Consider the following 18,506-nt stretch of genomic DNA (forward strand, 5'->3'; position numbering starts at 1 on the left):
AGAAGTTACATCAGCCATACCAACTTCTTACTAGACACATCTCCAGAGACAAGGGGAAAAACGCAAAAATAAACTATTGAGGCTACATCAAAATAAAAAGCTTCTGCACAGCAAAGGAAACAATCAACAAACAGGCTACCCACTGATTGGGAGAATATATTTGCAAATGGCATATCCAATAAAGGGTTAGTATCAAAATATATAAAGAACTTATAAAATTCAACACCAAAAAACAAATAATCTGACTAAAAATGGGCAGAAGAAATGAAAAGACATTTCTCCAAAGAAGACATCAAGCTGGCCAACAGACACAGGAAAAGATGTTCAACATCACTAATCAGGGAAATGTAAATCAAAACCACAATGAGATATCACCTCACACCTGTCAGAATGGCTAAAATCAAACACACAAGAAATAAGGGTTATTGAGGATGTGGAGAAAAAGGAACCCTCATACACTATTGGTGGGAATGGAAATTGGTGCAGCCACTGTGGAAAATAGTATGGAGATAGATAGATAGATAGATAGATAGATAGATAGATAGATAGATAGATAGAATGAACTACTCTATGATCCAGAATCACACTACTGGGTATTTACCCTACAAAAACACTATTTCAAAGGGTTACATGGACCCCTATGCTTATTGCAGCAGTATTACAATAGCCAAACTATGCAAGTAGCACAAGTATCCATCAATAGATGAATGGATAAAGAAGTGGCATATATATACAATGGAATATTAGCCATAAAAAAAGAATGAAATCTTGCTATTTGCAATAACATAGATGGAGCTAGAGAATATAATGCTAAGTGAAGAAGTCAGAGGAAGACAAATATCATATGGTCTCACTCATATGTGGAAAGAAAAAGAAAAGGAGAGAGAAAGAGACACACACCAAGAAACACTCTTAACTATACAGAACAAACTGATGGTTACCAGAGGGGAAGTGGGTCAGGGGATGGGCAAAACAGGTGATAGGGATTAAAACTTATCATGATAAATAAAAACAAAAATTAAATAGAAAAATATGGTACATAAAAAATGCATTAAAAAACTGAAAAAAAATATTAAGAATTTCAAGATTGCTATAGCAGAATATTAAATCAAGCACAAGGCACTTCTGAAAGTGAAGTCACATACCTGTGAAACCAGCTCTGCCCACATGTCCATATGTCCTTCCTTCTAAAGGAGCTTCCCTCTTCCCATGGGAAAATTCAAGATTCTCCCAGTCTAACTCAGAGATGAATCAACAATCATAACATGCAGAGCTCACTGACCCAAACATGGCAAATTTTAAGCCTGAATAATTATAAAAATAGACATTATTCAAATGCCTAGCTTGGCCATTTGAAAATATATATGTATAAGAACCTATAAAATGTTTATCCTTGAGCAATGAAACTTCCTTGTACATATTCGAAAATTAACTGCTTCCAAAGTATATTCTGGATAACCAAACAAGACGCTTTTCTAAATAAGTTATTTATAATCCAGTTAGTATTAGAAGATGCCTACCCTACCATGATGACTCTATTTTTTAGTTATCTTTCATTCCTTCCGTCTGGCAAGGAATAGATAGCAGAGCTCATTGCTTATTGGGGTCCTTCATAGATAATGCCCAGAGCCAATGCATTTGTAAGTAAGAGGATGTAGGATCTTTTATTCTCTTTAAGGTAAGGAGGATGTATCTAGCACATTCAAAACAGGAATCAAGTCATTAAGGCAGAAGTTCAAAAGAGAAGATGCACCCTATCTATGGTATATGAATGTGGGAGTAATACCCTAATTTTCTTTCCTCTCATGCTTTCTTAAGGAGTATATCCCACCCATAGGAGCAGCCCTACCAGCTCCTATCACCTGACCCAGTTGGTGAGTGTTAGGATGTATGAGGAGAAGGATGAGGATGCATTATTATTATCATAGGACATATACATCCTAGGATACAGGATACATTATACTCTTGTCAAATGGCTTAAACAAAGAATTTCTTAACTCTTTAATTTCAAGAAGCCCAGAGTTAGGGCACACTCTGGGTTAATTCACTGACTCTAAGAGGTCATCAAAGACTCAGGACTTCTCTCTCTTTTCAGACTCCAGGAGAAAATGGATTCCTGTATTCTAATACGACCCCTTTATGGTCATATTACAGTAGAGCTTCTGTCTGAGCTTCAAATGTAGTATAACCAACTGTCCTAGTTTCCCTGAGATTGAAGGACTTCTGGGACCTAGGATTTTCAGTGCTAAAAACTGGGACCATTAGTCACCTAATTTCAATAACAGAATCTATACAAAATTCATAAAACTCCTCCCATATCTAGTGTTTAGAATAAAAGTTTGAAAGATGACCAACAAAATTTATATACCTACAAACTACCTTATATTCTTACTTCCAGACTTCACTATGGTTTTAAGGTACTAAATATTGGTTACATTCAGTCCAGTTTTATACATGTATAAAACTCAAAATGGCAGTTCAATAGGTATTGAGAAAATAAGTCCAAAATGAGTACCATTATCCCTAACACAGGGGAGCGGCTTTCCTAAATAAAATGTACCATTATGTTGAAGACAAAAAACATTCTCTAAGATGAAAAGAAACAACCCTAAAGAGGCCCATGACCTGAAAGCATCCTTTCACACAGTAAGAGTTACCCTTGGTGTGATTTAAGCTCTGCTGAGGCTGTGTTGACTTATGAATAAAGTAATCATGATTAATAATACATTGCCTTTCCTCATGAAATAGGATAAAAGGCCTCTTGCCTTAAACAACCACAAGGAGCAAAATATGACATTAAGCAATGATAGTTAAGCTGTCCTGAGAAATACCCTAAATGTGTACTACAAAATGACAAGAAAATGGGATTCAACAATCAGAGGCTCTAAAGCCATATTTTCTCCCTGTCTCTAAAAGCACAGTCAGGAATGTGACAAAACAAAACTCATTCTCTTTCCCTGCAGATATTAAAGGACATCTTGTGTGTAGCTATGGCAGAAAAGACACACCAAGATAAAGAACAGCAAAACCAAATTCACCTGAGACTTTTGGCAAACTAGTGGAGACCCATTAGATTCAGTAATAATATCATAAAAAAGCCCAGGCCTTAGCCTATCTATTATTTTACATCAAAATTAGCATGGTATTCAAATTTCCTTTTTCCTTTTTAATGGAAAGCAACTCTGATCTCATTAGGTCCACTCTTCCTCTCAAGAGTTCATACCTCCTAGTTAGGACACAGCTCATTGATGACAATTTTATTCATCTTCATGGACTCTTCCCCACCTAAAAATGCAGCATATTGGGCCCCAAGAAATATGTGTTGGACAAACATGTGAAGGAAGTGAACAAAGGTGAAAGAAAACACTACTTGGATAAAAGAGGTTGCTAATACCAAAATTTAAACTTGGGTGTCAAACTTTCAAATAAAAATTAATAAGAAAATATCTGTGTATCAAGATATGTGTGTGTGTATATATCTATCTATATTTGCATTTATATATGAATATATACATTTCTTCTTCACCTCTTTAGTTAAAGGATAGGAGACATTTGATAAAAGGAAGACAACACAAATTAATACGCTAAGATTTTTAATGGTAAACAGGAGAAGAAAAGTAAATATTCAAAATATAACAAGAAGGCCAAGAGGTTGTCATTGAGTGAAAAGAACAACCATGATCTTCCTGACAAACAAAACTAAGAGGAAAAAGTGGTAAGTCATATAAATCATTCTGATCTGAGAAGAGGAAACATACTACTTTCCCAAGGGAGATAAAGCTTTTCCTAGAACTAAACTCAGATAGAAAATTCCCATGTAAGGAGGGAGCAGGGATCACTCAATGATGTAATGGACAATAACCTTACAATTTCAGGGTAATGCAGAAACATCGGAAAAGATGATACCTGATGAGGTTGAAGCAACAAGTAAAACACTTTACCTACCAAGAAAAAAATTAAGTTCACATAACTTGACCCATAAATAAGTATACAGAATCAGAAAGCAATAAAGGAAATACTCAATCTTGCATAGAATTTGACAGATTTTTTTCCGTATACTAGTAAAAATGTACAATAATAGTAAAAAGTAATAATATAGACAAACACATTTACACACATTTACTATAAATCTGATTCTGGAATAAGTCCTTTACCAATATTATCTCATCAGCATTTACAATAACAATATCAAGAAAGTATTTCTGATGTTCACTAAGAAGAAAATTGAGACTATGAAAGGTAAAGAAACTGTCATGCAGCAAAGTCAGAATTAAATCTCAAGATTCCCTGACCCCAAACTATTGTAATCATAACCTCTGAACCATTCTGCTTCCCTTAGTAACACAGTTATTCCTGAAACCCACTCGATTCTTCCTATAAAATACTGGACCAACAAACTCAAATATGCATTTTTTTAAGAGGGAAGATGGAATAACATTTGGAAAGTATATTTAGAAAAGTGATGATTCTATAGCCTTAATATTCTATAATTTACTGTCTAAACTATACTTTGAGTCCATTTTAGAGGACATCATGGCTGAATAAATTACTTGAAGGAATTTGTCATAGATTGGAACTTCCTAGTTAGAATGAGCTTTGAAGCAATTTTGGAAAAGAAAAATCAATTCACCTAGAGCTCTAGGCAGCTTATTAGTTGAACTGTTATGCAAAGGGCTGATTACAAAGTTCCATTCAGAAAAGGACTCAGCGTCTATAAAATTTTAATCATTTCTCTGATAAGAACTAGACTTCACATATGTCCTCCAATCTCTAACCAATGCTATGCTTCAAAGCAATGTTGATCCCCCAAATCTGGGCAGCCCAGGTGGCTCAGCGGTTTAGTGCCGCCTTCGGCCCAGGGTGTGATCCCAGAGACCGTGATTGAGTCCCACGTTGGGCTACCTGCATGGAGCCTGCTTCTCCCTCTGCCTGTGTCTCTGCCTCTCTCTCTCTGTCTGTGTCTCATGAATAAGTAAATAAAATCTTAAAAAAAAAAATGCCAAATCTCCCACCGGGATGAACTATACTATGGTTGGGAGTTTCTTCCCTTCCCCAAAGTAGTGAGTCTGCATAGTAAGATATAATCTCTATATTCATGATTAACTTTTCTTTTTTTCCAGGTTTATTGAGATATAATTAACATATAATTTTGTTTAAGATGTCCAATGTGTTGACTTGATACATTTATCTGTTGTGAAATGGTTACCACAAGAGGATTAGCTAACAAAACCCTCACTTCAAATGATTACCATTGCTTTTTAGTGATGAGCACATCTAAGATCTACCCTATTAACAACTTCCAAATATATGACACAGTGTTATTAATTATAATTACCATGCTGTACATTAGATCTCCAGAACTTATTATCTTACAACTGAAAGTTTATACTCTTTGACCAATATCTCCCCATTTCACCCACCTTCCAGCCCTGGCAACCACCATTCTATTCTCTGTTTCTATGTATTTGGCTGTTTTAGATTCCACAAATAAGTGATACTATACAGTATTTATCTTCCTCTGTCTGTAAATATGTATAATGCCCTCAAGGTCTACCCATGTTATTATAATAACAGATTTCCTTTCTTCCCATGGCTAAATAATATTCCATTTGTTATATATGCTACATTTTCTTTATCCATTTATCTATCCATCTATGAATACTTAGGTTGTTTCCATATCTTGGATATGGTAAACAATGTGCTGAAATGAACATGGGGGTACAGATATGTCTTCAACTTCCTGATTTTGTTTCCTTTAGATAAATACCCAGAAGTATGACTGCTGGATCACATGATAGTTCTATTTTTAATTTTTTAGAAACCTCCATACTATTTTCCATAGTGGCTGTACTGATTTACATTCCCATCAACAATGCACAAAGGTTTCCTTTTCTCTACATCCCTGCCAACACTTATCTTTTATCTTTTGATAATAATCATTCCAACAGGTGTGAGGTGATAGATATCTCATTGTGATTTTGATTTGCATTTCCCTGATGATTAGCGATATTTTCATGTACCTGTTGGCCATCTATGTCTATGCCTGCTCACTAGCCATCTGCCAAAGCTCACCCTCACCACCATCAGGACTGTGTGCAGAAAGCCAGTCACAGGGTGAGGGGGTGTGTGAATTGGGCAGAGAGAGTGCTAGAGGGTGCCTCTGGGCCAACTGGAGAGATCTGTGGGTGAGATATGCCCAGCAGTTTGTGGGAGGGCTTCTTGATGGAGTCCACGATACAATTAGTAGGATCCACAACCCTTTAATATCCTCTGAGAATCCTGTCTGCCACTCTTCTAGCCACTTCCCACACCCCTACTTGTTCAGCATGTGACCTAGTATTGTGGATGAGGTGAGAGAGAAATGAGCCTCTTGGGCAGCATCCTGCACAGCTGGAAAAGCCAGGCACCCACTGACACCCTCTCACTTTCTCCCAGCAGAAGAAATCATGGCTGAGAAGATCTCTCTTGGCACTGAAATGTGCTGCCTTGGGGCGGGGGTTGGGGGGGTGGGGGAGACATTAGTAAATTCATACTGTATCTGTTACCCCCTCCAATGCATCTAATCTCCTATTTTTTTCCTCCAACAATAATTCTCTCCCTTTATATAATGTGAGTGGATTTGGGGTTACTCTCTCTGACAATACTGATTCCAGGGATGAACCAAAAGAGGAGTAACTCCAAAGAAAGATTAAATCACAACCCTCTAAGTTAGAAGCATTACCAATATTTCCCCCTGATTTGTCTTACAATGTTATTCCAAAGAAATATTTATATACTGATGGAAACCGTACTCTATATACTTACTGAAGACATACTATCTACATCAAATTTAGAAATCAGATAGTACAGGTGATAATACAGATATATGGTTCCCACTGGATGTTCCTTGATCTCTTCACTTTTTCTCTGATTTCTTCTGTGTGTGAGGGATGACTGTTCAGAAATCTGGGGTCTCTTGGTCACAGAATTTGAAGCCACTAGAAAGTTAAACCCTGAACTATATATAAGCCCCCAATGTTTTCAATTATCAAATTACTGGCTGTTAGATCTAGTCCACTTCGTGCACTGTCAGGATGTAAAATTATAACTGCAACTGTAGTGGTTAAGTATATGTGTCACATATAGCCACAGAGAGCATCCTCTCCCAGTCTTCTCTCTGCAGGAGGTAGCATGGATAATAGAAATGACTAATGGGCTGGAGATGGCACGAGGTGCCACTTGACTTCATTATTAACTGTAGAGCAAAAAGTGACAAAAATTTAAAATTTTAAAATTCCCTTACTATTCTGGATAGCTAAAAAGGCTGTCAACTGCCATTGTAGCTAACAAATATTGTCTTTAATAATGTGCATATTTTCAAATGCTGAGAAGCATATAGAACAAAACAAAACTCCTATCCCTTGGATAAACCTTGACGCTTTGAAATGAGAAAAGTATTACAGAAACAGAGATATACATTGGAATTGCTTGTTTGTCAGGTTTTCTGCTATTGCAAATACTGCTGCAGCTTGTATGTGAACATATATATGTATGATATATACGTGCATATATACACATACGTGTATGTGTATCATCATTACACACATATACATATACACATCACATATACACCCTTCAAGATAAAATATTTTCCCTCTGTGGTAAAATCTGGTCTTCTACTTAATTCACAGGGAAAAGTGCAATTAACAAAGCTACCATATGCTAATAGTCTTTGGAATGAAAGCCATTTATTCTGCAAATGCAGAGAATCACCATTAGTTCTAATTCTTAAGGATTTAATGGTTTCTTTTTCTTTGTTTTTTTTTTTTTTTTTTGGTTTCTTTTTCTTTGAAAAGTGTTGTTATCAAGTCTTGTTCTCGGGAAAGAAGTACAATAAGCCCTTCCCCCTATGTCCTAACTTTTTCATGCTTTTACCTATATTCTTAGATTTATTAGTTTGTCAAGCTTTTCTATTTTTCAGGAGAAAATATTAACAGTAAAAGTAGAAACAATACTCATTCCATTTCCATACTAAAACAACACCTTGTGGCATGCTTGTGTATTTAATGGGAAAAAAAGAAAAAACAGGTCTCTTTTAGAATTTTTCATCAGGGCATCTAGTCCATCTGAAAAAGCAGCACTCCATCAATACTCAGAGGCATGTTTACCTATAAATCATATTTGTGCATGCATGTTTATCTCAATCAATAGATATACAGAATACACAGTCTATTTTTTTCATGAGCTTGGTTGTTGACTCCTAAAGCAAAAGTCAGTTTGTAATCACTAATACTCCACCTCTAAGTGTGAGAAAACACACACTTTTAATAAGGACTCATCCAGCTTTTGCATTACATACTTAGAAGACCCCAGACCTTCTATTACAGCTATAAGACCTTGAAACTGAACTTCAAAAGTTGTTAACTTGGTTCCATCTACTAGTAGTATATCTCACAACACATTCATTATGATATTCCACAGTGCATTACTTGTGAATTATGAAAATAGGGAAAAGGAAAATCACTTCCATAAGGTTTTCTCACCAAGAAAATATTAAGTACACCTCCAAATTAGTTTGGCCCTCTTACACACTGCCTGGTTGCCATGAGTTACCACTTTCTCTGATGCAGTCATCCCTGGAAGAAGAATGTAAGACACAAATGAAGGGAACTACTCCTGACTATAAAAGAATGATAAATGCAAAGATTCCAGTACAAAATCATTTTTAAACCATAGCAAGGGCACAAAACTTTTATTTCATTTCTTTATTTTTTTTCTTTTTGGGGGCAAAATTTGCCATTGCAATTTTAGCTGTTCTACCAGAAACATTTTTTTTTACTGAATCTTTACAAAAATGCATTCAACCACTGTCATTCTTTTCTTTTCCTTTTTTTTTTTTTTCCGTCATTCTTTTCTGTCAAGGAAAAGAGACTGTTAGTTGAACACAAGAACTTTCCACATGAAATTAATTGCTCTAGAAAAAGAGAAGTTGAAATAACAATAATTTTGTTACTAATACTGCATTGTCCTGAATATGTGTGTTTGTGCGGGTGTATGTGTCTATTAATAACAAGAGAAGAAACATTTGATAGGTACATAGAGGGACTTGGAATCCAGGACCTGTTCAATTTAAAGGAAATCTAAAAAGCTTCTAAACTTGCAAAATAAAATGCAAGCTGCCTGTCCACATATCAAACAGCTTCACTCCATAGCTCTATAAGTGATAACATTTTTTTTTTTTAAGGAGGGAATACCAACCTTTATTTACACTTGAGTTCAAGGTCACAGCCATCTTAAACAGCATAGCAAAATAGGGGAAAAAGCACAGATCTTGGGACTCAGGTCCAGCACAAGCATAGTAACTGTGTGACAACAGGCAAATGTTATCTTCAGTTTCTGCAGCAAAGTGGGGAGAGCCTCACCGGAGCTGCCCACAGCTGCTCCAGCTGCCTTGGCCCTAGGCCCTGCCCTGGGGCGCTCAGCCAGCCAGAGTGGGCTCTGCAGGGCTTGCTCTGCTGGGCAGGGCAGGACTCAGTGACTTACTTAATGGCACTGGGTAGGGGCTGATTTTCCCCCCAAATATCGCATAAATTGGTATGTTAATATTTTTATTTGGTTCTTATGAAGATTCTCAAATGACAGCAGGGGATTCTAAAAATTAGAAAAAGTTTTCTTTGCTATTTTTTTAAGATGTTGATCTCCAACAAATTCTTTTCCTTTTTTTTCAAGATTTTATTTATTTATTCATGAGAGACACAGAGAGAGAGAGAGGCAGAGACATAGACAGAGGGAGAATCAGGCTCCATGCGGGGAGCCCAACGCGGAAACTCGATCCCAGGACTCCAGGATCACACTCTGGGCCGAAGGCAGGAGCTAAACCGCTGAGCCACCCAGGCATCCTTTCTTTGCTTTTAAAATCATCTGAAGTACCATATCTCAAAAGTCAGTACTGTTAATATTCATTGCATTTGCATTCAGTGACTAAAATTAGATGAGAATTCTTTGAACTCTTGATACATATTGTCAAACTGACCTTTAGAAAGGCTACCCCAATTTACTTTGTCACCACTAGTGTATCAAAATGTCCATTTCAATGAGCCACTAGGAATATTAAAGAATATGCTCACAATAAGATGTTAAAATTTATTTTATTTTGCCAAATCCTTTGATTTAATTCAAGTAGCACCAAATATTTTCTGTAAATGGCCAGACAGGGAATATTTTAGGCTTCTCCGGCCTTACAGTCTATCACAAGAAACCAACTCTGATGCTATAGCTTAAGAGAAGCCATAGCCAATTTGAAAACAAATGAGCAAACTGTGTTCCAATAAAGCTTTATTTACAAAAACAGGTAGCTGGGCCATAGTATGCCAACTTCTCTTAAAATTCTATGTAGTCATTTTTAAAACCAATCTTGGCAATTCTCAGAAAGAAAATATACAGAGAATTGTGTGTGTGTGGGGGGGTGTTCTTATTGTAATATCTATAAACAAGTTGATTCATCTCAAGAGGACAAAAAAATAAAAGAGCACCTTAAAACTAACAGTGTAGAGACTAATATTCCCAAATCTTATCCATCATCATCATCATCATCATCATCATCATCGCTAAACTCTTACAGTACTTTACAGCTTACAAAGGATTTCTCATTCATGATCTCATTTGATCTTCAAATACTATAAAGTAGCTCTGATTATCACAATTTTACATATGGGGATTCTGAGGCTCAATTTACTAGCTGCGAAACTCAAGGCCAGAGGTGGCTTCATTACCTCCGTTGCTGTTTTAAGTTATGCCAACCAGAAAGTCAGCACTGAAAATTCCTCTGACAGAGTGAACCCAGCCAAGTAAAATTCCTCTGACAGAGTGCACACATATCTTACCTCAGCTTTTCAGGTAAATTGCTTGTTTTCTCTTTAAGACCTCAAGATTTTGTCAGCAGGAATGGGTGGTAATTAGTAAGATAAGAGATTGATCTTGTATTCTTGTCTGCTAATGTCTTTTTCAGGCCAGAAATTGCCCCTTTGGCACTAAGCTAGAAAGTATTAAGCAACTATAAATATCTAGGCAAAAGATTTAAAAATAAATTCACAAGAAAGAAAATCTATGATGAGGGAGATTGTGAACTATATTTGAAGATATATTCACAAACTCTGAGTTTATGCAGTGGTGGAGTCAGTCTTCTATTCAGATAACCCAAATAGCAAAAGAGAATTGCAATTTTTTCCCTTCAAAGAATAAAAGATGCCGGCATGGGTGCTAAAACATATTGAAAAGAAATGGGTAATTTTGCCTTAACTGGAGTCAGTGTTATTCTGTGACCACAAAGAACATTCTGCTGATTTTGACAATTTTTCTCTTCTAATCCAAGTGTCTGAGTCCAATGCACAGTCCTTAGGTAGACACAAATCAGAGTTAGGTATAGCTCTTGCCCTCCGGGGCACGTTCTCTGAAACTAATCATCCCTCTGCACCTTCGCTGGTAAAGGATTCTTCTGTTCACTGTAGTTAACAGCCAGGTTGGTATACCGCCACATATTTCCCACTTACTCTCTGCTGTTCTCCAGCACTTGAGGCAGGGCCTTTAGAAATCCCTCACAAATTTTTCTTCCCACATTTCCCACAGTTTCTAAACTCAACTTACTATACAGCAGCTACATAGGTATCCTGATGTTGTCTTTTCCTCAAATGCACTAGGCAAGGGAGGTTGTGTTTTGACCAGCGCCAGCTGCTCTGATGCCACATTTTCAGCTCTACTGTGTGCAGGTGGCTATGCTTTCAAAGTGCACACACTTTACGGACAGTTTACTAAGACAGCACTGCATTTTGGAACAAGAACAAGCCCAGACACAGCCAAGACTATTCACCAGAATAGTGAACCAGAATAGTGCAGCAGGGAAGTGCTAAGATTTTCCTTGGAAACAGCCTTGAAAATGTACACAGAATCCTGCTGCATAAGCAGTATGTGGTCCAGTGATGAGCTAATCCACGAAATGGGCAGAACTAAATTGGAAGGAGAACAAGTTGCAGGAAAGCTGGAATTGGGAATCAGTCTCTAGACGGTAAAGCAACAGTGCCTGGAGTAATTTATAGTTCCAGCTCCTTCCATTAAGTTATGTAACCTCAGCAAGTGAGTTTGGCTCTCTAGGCTGCATCATATCCTTTATAAATATGGGGAAGACAATGCATTCTATGATGTTTATGTGAAGATGAAAGGAGAATGAGTGGGGCACCTGGATGGCTCAGTGGTTGAGCATCTGGCTTTGCCTCAGGTCATCATCCTGGGGTCCTAGGATTGAGCACCACATCAGGTTCCCAGCAAGGAGCCTGCTTCTCTCTCTGCCTCTGTGTGTGTGTGTGTGTGTGTGTGTGTGTGTGTCTCATGAATAAATAAATAAAATCTTAAAAAAAAAAAGAAAGGAAAATGAGCTTTCTAAACTGGTACAGTATGATACAGTTATGGGTCTTGCCCTACTAGGGATCACGAAAGATGTCATAAATTCTTCTTGTGCAGATTTATCAATATCATTTAGGAGGTACACTGAACATCAACTAGCACTTCAATAGCATCAGCATGAATACCTGGCACATAGCCAGTTCACTTGATTAGAATGGTGACTTAGGCAAGAAGCTATACATTGGGGGGGGGAATAGATTGTACCTATGATTCCAGGGGTGTTGCAGTATACTCAAGAAAGCTGAAATCTCAGAATTTGATGAAAAATACTTAAAAGAATCCATCATCTTGCCCAAGTTTGCATATTCTTCATATAAAGTATTTGATTACCTTCATCTTATACTTATCTCATTGGTCCTAAAACAAACAAACAAAAAATTTATTCTAAATGAAGGAGACTATATGGGGAAAGAATCTGGAAGTACTCTTTTCTGCCCATTATCATATAAAAATATATGATATACTTGTATTGGATTAAATCATACCCAATTACTTTTTTTAAATAGGTCCAACACACTCAAATATTGGTAATTTTGTAAGGTTCAATACAATAGATGAGAGATTGAACTCATACAATGCAAATGACCTTGTCTTCCATGAGTTCACAATCTAATACTTGGTAAAATGTGTCCAACATAATTTACTTCTTACTACAGCTTTTGTTCCAATTCATTAAGTGCTTATTTAAATAAAGCACCTTTTAAATGATTTATAAACTTGTACGTTCAAGAGGGAGTGTTTTCAAGGAAGTAACAGAGTCTATACCATTTACATAAATTCTTAAAGGGAACTACTCTTAAAAGGAGCTACGTTTTTTCTTTTTTTTTTTTTTTTTAAATAATGAAGCTCAACCTCCGTATTAGTGGGTTCTGCAGAGAAATAGACCAATAGGAGGGGTGTGTGTGTGTGTGTCTGTGCATGTGTGTGTGTGTGAGAGAGAGAGAGAGAGAGAAAGAGAGAGAGAGAGAAATTTTTTAAGGATTTGGTTCATGCAATAATGATTGCTGATAAGTCCAAAATCTGAAAGGGGGTGCCTGCAGGCTAGAGACCTGAGGAAGAGCCACACTGCAATTCAAGTCCAAAGACCATCTGCTGTCAGAATTTTCTGTTGCCAGGGCCAGCCAGTCTTTTTTCCTGTCCAGGCCTTCAAATGATTAGATGAGGCTCACCCACATTATGGAGAGCAATCTGCTTCACTCAAAGTCCACCAATTTAAGTGTTAATCTCATCCAAAACTGCCTTCACAGAGACATCCAGAATAATGTTTGACCACGTATCTGGGCACTTGAGCCCAACCAAGTTGACACATAAAATTAACTATTATAGGGGCGCTGGGGTGGCACAATCAGTTAAGCACCCTACTCTTGGTTTCAGTTCAAGTCGTGATCTCAGGGTCATGAGATCAAGCCGTGCAAGTCAGCTTAAGACTCTCTCCCTTTCCCTCTTCCCTTCTTGCCCCCAGTTCTCTCACTCTCTCTTAAATAAATAAATCTTAAAAAAAAAATTACAAACTCAAACTGAAATATCCTATGTACTACACTGAGTACAATTACAGATGAGAGGGGAAATATTATAATTTCTATTTATATTTGTTCTAATAAAATTGGGGCTGTTTTTCCAGTGAGTTCTTACAACAAAAGTTGCTTCCTTTACACCTTAGGAAGCAATCTCCCTTTGTGGTACAATATCTGAAGGAGATTCCATTCCATCTTCCTAAAAGTACGACATGATACATCTGCTTTCAAAATTCGAATTTAGCTATAAGAATTTTACAGTACTTTTTGAGGTTTTTTTTTTTTTAATAAAACCCAGCTTCTGAAACTGCTGATACACTGAAAAATCATATAGCCCCTTCCCGTCAAAAACAAACAGATTTTGCTCTGTTGAACTATATATTAAAAGAGAAAATAATCCAGGGCCAGAAGATATTACATTATTTTTAAACCTTTTGATACTCTTTCCCCCACAAACCTCTAAATTCATTCACTTAAATTTTAACTGACCAGGGGCGCCCGGGTGGCTCACTCAGTTACATATCTGCATTCAGCCCAGGTCATGATCCCAGGATCCTGGGATGGAGCCCTGCATAGGACTCCCTGCTCAGCATGGAGCCTGCTTCCTCCTCTCCTTTTACCCCTCACTCCGCTCATGGTCTCTCTCTCTATCTCTTGCTCTTACTTAAATAAACAAAATGTTTTTTTTTTTTAAATAAGATAAATTTCAACTAATCTTTATAGGGTTCATTGAGAGATCGGTAATAAGAGTGGAGAAACTCACTTTGAAGTTCACTGCCATTCACCCAGGAGCCAACAGGTGCTTTCAGAGGCTCTGGGGTGCAGGCTCTGAGAGCAGCTGCAAAGCCCTCTGGGAATACGGAGTGGAGTAGTGATAAAGGCAAAATTAACCTAGCAATTTCCTGCTTTGAGGACTTAAGTCAGCATTTAATCTCATTGGGATGTGGTTTTTCCTGTTGGCTTTTTAAAATTAAATTTGTCAAATACAATTCACCTAATCTTATATGTAGTATTCTTATTAGGGTATTACCATGTAAAATATATTATCATTATAAGACTATTACTAGGGCTAAAGCTCAGAAAAATAGAGCAATTACCATCATTTATACATCTATGGAGAGACAGTATGGCATAATGGAGAGAAAAGTCTAATAAATTTGATTTCAAAAACCACTAGTCAGGTTCAGAAATATTTCAGTATTCATGTTCACTTTCTCCCCAGCCAGGCATTTCTCAGGGCTTCTAACCCCAACTGCACCAGCCTTTCTCTTCTCTCCCTCAGGAAGGAGGCAGGAAGCAAGGGGCAGGGGTTGCTTTTCCCCCCACTCTGAGCCTAAGTCTGCCCTGGCAGATAACATGAGGCCTGGGGAGGACAGTGTCCCAAGTATGTTATCCCTCTAGTACTTTGTGATATTTATATATCATAGTAACGTGTTATATTAGAATATGTATCTGATGTAATGCAGATTTATTCTCAACCTTCCCTTTTATTCCTCCAATAGATAAGCCTTTTTTCTTTCTTTTCTTTTTTTTTTTTTTAACAAGATCCATGTCTTGTTCTTCCTCTGTATCCCTGATATTGAGCTCCACAAAGCTACGCACATAGGAGTTAAGTGAAGACAGAATGACTGACTGGGTTTTTATTTCTTAATTCCTGGCATAGGTGGATTGAAGTGAAGAAAAAGGAAGGGGGACAACCCCGTTGGCCCAGCAGTTTAGTGCCGCCTGCAGCCCAGGGCCTGATCCTGGATACCCGGGATCGAGTCCATGTCGGGCTCCCTGCATGGAGCCTGCTTCTCCCTCTGCCTCTCTCCTCTCTCTCTCTTTCTCTCTCTCCCTCTTTCTCTCTCTCTCTCTCTCTCTGTGCCTCTCATGAATAAATAAAAAGTAAAATAAAATCTTAGAAAAAGGAAGGGTAGCTGCTTAATTCAATGTGTTACTATGGTTCTACTAAAATGGATAAACAAGTGAAGCACACTGGCTGTTGTTTCCTGAAGATTTCACTATGGATATCAGGTACATTAATTTTCTAGGGCTATGAAAATAAGGCCCACCCACAGGTAGGGATGAAAAAGAATAAGGATAAGAATCAAGTTCACACATGATACTAAAAGTATATCGTGTCCTCCACCTCTCCTTTCTCTTTCCCTGGACTTCCCTGGAGAGGTTTAACTACTGAATCACCCATCTCTCTTATTACAGACTTCATGTTCTCTCTAGGCGCAGCCTTGGGCCATATCTGTTAGATAGGGCAGATACCTAATCCAAACTAAGCCAGTCAGAAGTGGAACCAGGAAAATGTCTGCGTGTAGTTACAGCTATAATGGTTCACTCTGGAGCAAGTATTCCTCGATGTAGCAAATAACCCATCTTGTGGACTGGAGATCAAAGACCACTGGATCCCCAGGGAAAATGCAGTTAATGAGCAGAAAAAAGAGGAGGAGAGACAGGGTAAAAATTCCAGGTCCAGCCTCTTCCTGGGAGCTGGCTACCTGCCCACCCTTGGTTCTATGATTTATTCCTGCATTCTCACCGATAATCATTTTTTTGTTCAGTCTGTTTGATTTTTGTTACTTGCAACCAAGAGTCCAAATTAATAGAGAGAGGATCTATTTTGGAAGGGCAGAGGGGAAAAGGAGGAAATGTAAATTAGTGCCTTTGAGGATAGATCTATTCACTATAAAAATTATTTCTTTCCAGTGGAGTCTTTTGAGCTGACTCAGGCGCCTGGTATTTCGGTTACCCATACACTCAACAATCATTCTTATCTTCAGGTTTCTTAAAGCTGAAATTCGGTAATCCTGAGGTGTGAAAAAATTCTATACAGTATGTTCTTTTCCCTCTAGTCTAGCAGACGCACAGTTGCCCTCTGAGATTGTGCTACTTTTCCACAGGCCATAAAAGGATCTTCATTACTGCTGGTAGGATCACACATACTCTTTCGGGGAGACACACATCATGAATATGTAAGAGAAAAATTAGCATAAGAAATGTTACCCTCCCATGCTTGTAATTTTTTTTTACTTCTTTTATTTTATTACCATTTGCTTTATTCATCTCCTTTTCATGTATGTTTAGAATTCTCACTAGCATATCACCATTTTATACTTTCAATGCAATATCTACCATCCTCATTGCTCTGCCTTGCTGTTCCCATAGCATATACACACTTCTATATCTAACACACACATCCTGTAAATGTCTTTCTACTTCTGTGATTCACTCCCCAGCCTGAGACCTACTTATTGGAAGAAGCTGTGCCATATTGTTATAACCTCAGCGTCTCATACATTAGCTAGAAACAACTGTTGATGAAGTACATGGGTAAGTGAATGATGAAGTGAGTGAATTAATGACTTTGTACTATCCAGCATTTCTCATATCGCAGTCATACACTATAAATGCATTCTCTCTTTCTTTTGTTGTCAGAATAAGTGACTAGCATGTGCCCTGACTGAGCTTCTATAATTTTATCCCTTTTCATATAACAGTTCATTCTTGCCAAATTTTCTTAAGAGAGTTTGCTACTCTCTTGATGTGTCACCTTGGCCAGGCTAAAATTCCAGACATTCAATCAAACATTAGTGTAGCTATTACCATGGAAGTATTTTATAGATGTTATTAAAGTCCATAATCAGTTGACTTTAAGGCAGATCATCCTAGATCATCTGTGTGGGCCTGAATCAATCAGTTGAAAGGCCTTAGGAGCAAAACTAAAGGCCCAGAAGAAGGAATTCTACCTGAGGACAGCAGCTTCATCCCCTACCTGGGAGTTCTAGCTACCCTTCCTGAGAGCTTGCCATAGGAATTTTGAACTTGCCTAGCCAGCTCTACTACTGTGCAACCAATTCCTTAAAATCCATCTCTTAATATATGTGTCCTACTTGTTCTGCTTCTCTGGGTGAACCCTATTAATACAGAAATGATCAACAGACTAAATGCATAGAATAAGGCCATGAATTGGGAACCATTTTTCATTGCCTTAGTGCTTTCATTTCCTACCCTTTCTAATCAATGATTTTAGAAATAGTCACATATGCTAGCCACATGGCCTGAGAATAATTTAAAGATCTTTCAACATATCTTATTAGCACTGTATATTTTTGCATAGTCTTAAAGAAAAACAATCATAGTTTGTTAGATCAAACAAAAGCCTATTATTAATCCAAACATAACACACATTCTATTTACCTTTTCCTTTGGAATGTTCTGGGATTTTCCTTCATGTTCTCCCTACCCCACAACACACTGTGACATGTCCTTTGTTGACCCAGCCGACCATTGCAGGTAGTCCTACAGGGAAAATCTATGATAATATACGATAAGCAATGGTGGTGGTCTCCAATTTCTAATATCTCTTAGTCTTTGATATTTTTTTCTTCCTTCCTTCATCCTGTTTGCCAAAGGTTCCCTCATACAGTGTTCAAAAAGCTTTGTATGGCACAACAGTGTATCTGTAAGCCCTAGAACGCTTGCACTTTTCAAAATATGACTGTGCTATTCACTCTCTGAGCTACCATGTCTGCCATTAAATGTTTTGTTTCTTCATTTTTGATG

At 37.5% G+C, this 18,506-nt stretch overlaps 1 protein-coding gene across 17 annotated transcripts in view; it reads right to left on the reverse strand.

Annotated features, from left to right (window-relative positions):
- Nucleotides 1–18,506, reverse strand: part of RASGEF1B (RasGEF domain family member 1B) — a 550,562-nt gene that overhangs the window by 310,539 nt on the left and 221,517 nt on the right. For 9 of the 17 annotated variants that reach the window (XM_077882665.1, XM_077882662.1, XM_077882663.1 and 6 more), the window contains one exon: nucleotides 12,640–12,792. The exons of the other annotated variants lie outside the window; for them this stretch is intronic. The gene's annotated coding sequence lies outside the window, so the exon portion shown is untranslated. The remainder of the gene's footprint in view (nucleotides 1–12,639; nucleotides 12,793–18,506) is intronic. 17 annotated transcript variants of the gene reach the window in all.

Source organism: Canis aureus, chromosome 33 (assembly GCF_053574225.1).
Source record: "Canis aureus isolate CA01 chromosome 33, VMU_Caureus_v.1.0, whole genome shotgun sequence".
NCBI classification, from domain to species: Eukaryota; Metazoa; Chordata; class Mammalia; order Carnivora; family Canidae; genus Canis; species Canis aureus.